This window comes from Triticum dicoccoides, chromosome 5B (assembly GCF_002162155.2).
Source record: "Triticum dicoccoides isolate Atlit2015 ecotype Zavitan chromosome 5B, WEW_v2.0, whole genome shotgun sequence".
Lineage (NCBI taxonomy): Eukaryota > Viridiplantae > Streptophyta > Magnoliopsida > Poales > Poaceae > Triticum > Triticum dicoccoides.
The window spans coordinates 444221397-444227674 of NC_041389.1; the positions used below are offsets into that span (position 1 = coordinate 444221397).

The window sequence follows — 6278 nt, forward strand, 5'->3', positions numbered from 1 at the left end:
AAAATAGTTGATTAACACTTCTTAAATGCATGTTTTGATGTTTACAGTTTTTATATACATCAAGAACATTCTATAAAAGCTTAACAATTTTTGAATATATGATTAACATTTTTCAAAAACAGTGATCAACTCTTTTTGTCAAGTACATGTTTGATGTCTACTTTGTGCCATACACATTTACACATTTTTCGTATACAACTAAAACATTTACCTTGTATACTTTTTACATTTCTCAAATAGTATATGATTAAAAATTCAAAACACATGTTTTTGAACATTGTTGCTCAAATATGTACTATACATTTTTTCCAAATATGTGTTGCAACATTTTTCCAAAAGCTATCAACATTTTTTAACATGCACAAACATTTTTTCAAACTTAAGTATTTTTCTAAAAATATGCGTAATTTAGAATTTTTAGATAGAAAAAATAGAAAACAAGAAAGAGAAAAGGAAGAAACAAAATCGAACGAATGAAAAACGATCGAGCGAAAAGCACGACTGGGCCGGCCCATCATTACCATGTTGTTTCAGGCAAGGGGATGGTTTGTCTTGCTAGAGGCGAGACATAGCCGCGCCTGTGTTTTCCTGTCCGAAAAGAAAAAGGCTGATGTAGAAGTCCAGTAGTCTGAATTGGGTTATACATGATACCAGACTCTTGACTGATCATAGCTTTTTTTGTTGTTGCGAAAGACTGCTAAGATTTAGAGGACGTGTCAAGCATTTACCACACTACATCAAATTTGAAGAGCGAACTATGCAAAATTGAAGAAATAATTACTCACATATATCTGCAATTTTTACAAGATACATAACCATATAAACACCGAAATTTGTACATGTATAATTGGCAAAATGAATAGTAACATAAAGGTAGCTATAACAATTGACTGTTTATTCTATTTTTGATGCCACTGCTTTCTTGCTTTCGAATACAAAATAAACAAAGCAAAGCGATGATGTGATTACTTAACGGCCTGACTGCAGACCATTAATAGCTTTCTTCTCGATGCTGAAATATTCAGCACATGTTATTATCGACCTGACCATCGACGAGGGCTCCCCAAGTAGGCATTCCATCTCTTCAAGGTTCCGCTGCACCCATGGATGTTGCATCACCTTCCTCGGACTATCAAGCTTCTCCGCAACTTCCTTCATCGATGGCCTATTGTCACCACACATCAACGCATCGCTAGCTCCGCGTTCTCTTCAAGAATCTCTGTGTTATCACTGTCTTTGAGCTCGACATCCAAGATTTTCTCGAGCTTATTCTCCTTCATGGCATACATAAACATCATCGATAGGCTCTTCTCGTGGGCAGGCACATCCGAATTGAAATTAAATGGCAATTTGGCAGTGAGTAGCTCCAACAAAATAACCCCAAAGCTGTACATGTCGCCCTTGTCCGTCAGCAGATTGGTTTGCATGTACTCCGGGTCAATGTACCCGCATGTTCCATGTACCAGTGTGATGAATTGTGACTTATCAGTTGGTGCCAAGATGGAGGCGCCAAAGTCAGAAACTTTAGCTTGGTGGTCCATGTGGAGAAGAATGTTGGAGGACTTGACATCACCGTGGAGGATCAGCATCGAAGTCGATGAGTGAAGGTAGGCGAGAGCCTCGGCGGACTCATGGGCGATCCCCAAGCGAGTAGCCAAGGAGATACGCATGCCATGGTCACCGTGTATGAGCTGGATGAGGGTGCCATTTGGGACAAACTCATATCAGCATAGGGACTTCCACTTCAAGGCAACACCCGAGGAGCTTCACTATGTTTCTATGGTTGACCTGGGACAAGATTAGCATTTCTTTACCGAATTCTTTCTTTTGTTGATCGTCGATGGTCTTGCATCTCTTCACCGCTACTTCCACATTACCCTTAAGAAACCCCTTGTACACGGTCCCATAGCCCCCTTGACCCAGTACTTGTTGTTCACCGAATTTGTTTGTGGCTTGCTGCAATTCTTCTTCCGTGAATATTTTGATTGTAATACCTTGCTTTGACCTCATCTCATCAAATAATATCAGACCACCATGTCGTCGGAAGTATTCCTTTTTCATATTTTGTAGTTTTCTCTCTTGGATCAAGCAGACACATGATACAACAACCACAAAGACGACAAGTACCACACTTGCACCTGCATCAGGTATTTGTTCACAAGTTAGTTCCATATGAGTAATGACCACTTAAAACTGTTGTGTTGAAGAAAAAATGGAAAAATACCAACTACGCCTGCCAATGACACATGTATATCCTTTTGAGTTTTGAACATAGACATGATCCCCAATGCAAAAAAATAAATTGCGATCACCCAATGCAAATATTTGACCATCAGTTTCTACAAAAATACACTCCCTCTATTTGAAAATACTTGTCCTAGAAATGAATAAAATGGATGTATCTATAACTAAATTAAGTCTAGATACAACCATTTTAGGACAAGTATTTCCGGACGGAGGGAGTATTATCTTAAAAGAAATCACACCCTTATAAATGTATATTTGATAATGAATCCAGCATGAATTTTATGTTATCAATGTTTGTAGAGTTTTGGAAAGTGATGGTCAAACTTTTAAAGGTTTTATGTACTGGTAAAATAATGACCACAATTGCTACCATGAGTAGAAATTTGGCCAAATAGGAATTGCTTAAATCAAGAAAATATATACCGGACTATCATAAACTTCATATTGTTTTCACGCGTCTCCAATCAACTGTCTACATGAGATGTAACTTACCTACAACAGGTCGCCGGCAAAATGAAATGCTTTTGCACACAACCGTCATTCGTCATATAATCTCCTGGGTGGCATGAACAACTGTAATGCCCTAACGTGTTCTCGCAGATTCCAGAGCCACAGATTCCGACAGGGGGACCCCCTATCCCCCCTCCTTTTTGTCCTGGCGATTGATCCCTTGCATAAGATTCTGGACCTAGCCACTCGGAAAGGGCTTCTTCACAAGCTTCGCGGTCGGGGTGCCATCATGAGAACCTCCCTATATGCGGACGATGCAGCGGTCTTCGTGGCGCCAATCAAGAGGGACATTGACAATCTTGCTGCTATCTTGCGGGGCTTCGGTGATGTGATGGGCCTATGCACCAACTTCCAAAAAAGCTCGGTCGTACCAATTCATTGCAATCATCTTGATCTTGAGCACATCCTCACAAGTATGCCGGCGACCCAAGCCTCCTTTCCGGTGAAATACTTGGGCCTTCCGCTTTCGGTGTGGCAGGTGAAGGCAGTGGACTTCCAATACCTTGTCGACAAGGCTGCCGGAAAACTCGTCACTTGGGAAGGCCAAAACAACACTCCTATTGGGCGAACGACCCTTGTCAAGTCGGTCATTTCCTCCCAAGCGGTGTTCTCGATCACACCTCTCATCGTGCCCCCTAGCACGCTGGACAATCTCAACAAGATTGAGAGGGCTTTCCTTTGGTCGGGTGCGGAAAAGACCACGGGAGCCAAATGTAAGGTCAACTGGAATGCGGTTTGCAGACCAAGAGAGTACGGTGGCCTTGGAGTGCTCAATACCGAAAAGTTCGCAAGGGCCTTGCGGTTACGATGGCTATGGTTTGAATGGAAGGAGCCCAGAAAACTTTGGGTTGGCCTTGGCAACCACTGCACCATAGAGGACCGTGAGTTCTTCTATGCATCTACGACTATCACCGTCGGTGATGGCGCCAAAACGCCTTTTTGGGACTCCCCTTGGCTTCTTGGTCGTAAGCCCAAGGACATTGCACCGCTAATTTTTGAGGCCTCGACAAGAAAGAATTGGAGGGTGCGCGAGGCTCTCAAGGAGAATGCTTGGATCCTCAAAGTAAAGCAAGGCACCACTATCTCTGTCAACCACATCTCGGAATTCTTCAACCTCTGGATGCTCTTGCATGACTTCTGCCTTGATATGCAAGTGGAAGATGATATCATTTGGAAGCATGCGAACGACGGGATATACACGGCGAGCTCCGCCTACAAGGCTCAGTTTCTTGGCTTGACCCTATCCCCCATGGACCGTATGGTTTGGAAGGCTTGGGCACCTCCGAAGATTAAATTCTTTGCTTGGTTGGCCTTGCAAGATAGGATTTGGACAGCCGATCGTTTGGAGAAGCGTGGTTGGCAAAACTGTGGCCTCTGCCCGCTTTGCAAGAGGGAACAAGAAACAGGGACACATCTCTTCTTCAAGTGTCGCTACACGCTTAGGCTTTGGGGATTGATCATAGAGCAGCTTAGACTTGCACACATGGACACCTCCGAGTGGCACTTGGATGAAACGGTCAACGCGTGGTGGCAAAAAAGAACCAAAAATAATATTCCTAACCGAGACGCAATGGCCTCCCTCACCATGCTCATTTCTTGGGTAATTTGGAACGAGAGAAACGCCCGCATTTTCCGCCACAAAAGCACACCGCCGCCGATTCTTCTTACCAACATTTTAGAAGATGCAAAACTATGGGTGATCGCCGGCGCAAAGAAACTAGGGAACATCATAGTATCCGAGTAATTGCCATGCCACATTTGTGAGTGCGTTGTAAAAAACTCTAAACTATTCTCTCCCTTATTTAATTGAAGAGGCAAATCTTTTGCCTTCGTTTCAAAAAAAAATATCTGAAACAGAAATTTTGTTTTTAGTTCAAGTAGCCAAGCTGTGCGTATAGGTGACTCATGAATTAATAAGGTACACGAAAGTTCATGTCAAATGAACAAGGCAGCAAAAGGGAAGTCACCTTGGCATCCGTTTATTATGTAAGGGTTGCCTTCGTACCCATCGGAGCAATTGCAGCGGTAACCTGGCGCGTTCGTTGTGGAATCACGCACACTGTTGCTGCTAACACAGGCGTAGGAACTGTTCTTCTTAGCTTGCTCGCAACTCAATGAATCTATTTGCCGGTTCAGGACAATAGGAACTGCGCCTTGTATGTATCATTGAATATTGTGGAGTTGACATAGCTGGTTTTGAAACCGAAAGCCACCTTTTCTATCAGTGCCACGTAGCTGCAAGGACTGCCGTCTTCCCATGTTTGTGTGGTGTTATAGTTTTTGTTCAAATAGCCATAATAATCTCGCACGTCTTTCGGGACATCGGCTTGACAGCAGCCGAAACCATTGCGTGTGTCATTCTTCAGGGTCATGTGATAGTAGTACTCGCACGAGGACGAGCAGCCTATTACATATTGCACGAAGTTGTCTTGAACCAAACTTACACAACCACTTTTTCATGAAAGGAATCTTGTTTTTGTAATACTTTTTGAACCAAACTTACACAACCACTTTTTCATGAAAGGAATCTTGTTTTTGTAATACTTCATCCAGTCCTTTTTTTCTCAGCATATAAGATTTGACTGAGGTCAAACTTTGTAAAGTTTAACCATATACCATATTTATGTGAAAAAAATATCAACATCTATAACTAAAGTTATACGGACGTGTGAGGCTATGGTAGACGTGAGCTCCCTGCCGGCCGCCACCCCGGCGCCTGCAGCCACCGCACCCGCCGACGCTCAAGCGAGCCTAGCGTCCACACACCTGTCGTGCGCCCCTCCCGGGCACGGCAGCCACCCACCGGAGCTCCGCCGTGTAGTGAGAGGTCGTTCTCTTCGCGCCAACATCGTTTTTCTTCCTCTCCCAAGGTATGCTAAGCATCAGGTTCTTCCCGCTGCCTGCGTCCTGCCCTTTCCTCTGGTCCTGTTATAGCTTGCATGCTCCCTTGTTCTAGTCATGAACGGCTGCGGCTTCGAGGATGCTATGTTAGCCAAGTACGGCTGCAGTACTGTAGCATCGGTGGCTGGTCCATACCGGCCTGCCGGCGTTCTCTCCTTCGTACGCAACGACGGCATCCTCCTCACCCCTAGCTTCTTCGCCTCCTTGCTTGTTAGCTGGTTTGGTGGTGTTGCCAATGGCTACAGAGTTCGTCAGTGCCAGCATGGCTCCTTCCTCTTCCAAGTGGCGCATGAGTCCATTGCCAAGGAGATCGTGCTCAGCGATCCGTGGAGATCGGGCATCATTGCGGTCAGCATGTCTCTCTCCAGCTTGGCACCTTCCGTCTGCCGTGAAGTGTCACGTCCTGCAAGTTCTGACGCCCCGGGTCTTGGTCACGTACCTGGCGCGCCAACTCTCTCCTGCATTGGGTCCTCGGTCCTGGGCCGGTCTCGTCCGCTTCGGACTCGGCTCACAGCCTTTCAACTATTTCCTCCTCGCATGCCCAGGTTTTTGGGGGTCAAAGAGGCAATGTGCAGGGCAGTGATGACCCTGCTGGCGTCCCGCTCAAGGGTTATCATTCA

The 6278-nt window shown here is 44.9% G+C and overlaps 1 pseudogene; it reads right to left on the minus strand.

Annotated features, from left to right (window-relative positions):
* Window positions 1-969: 969 nt before the first annotated feature.
* Window positions 970-6278, minus strand: part of LOC119305698 — a 7743-nt pseudogene continuing 2434 nt past the window's right edge.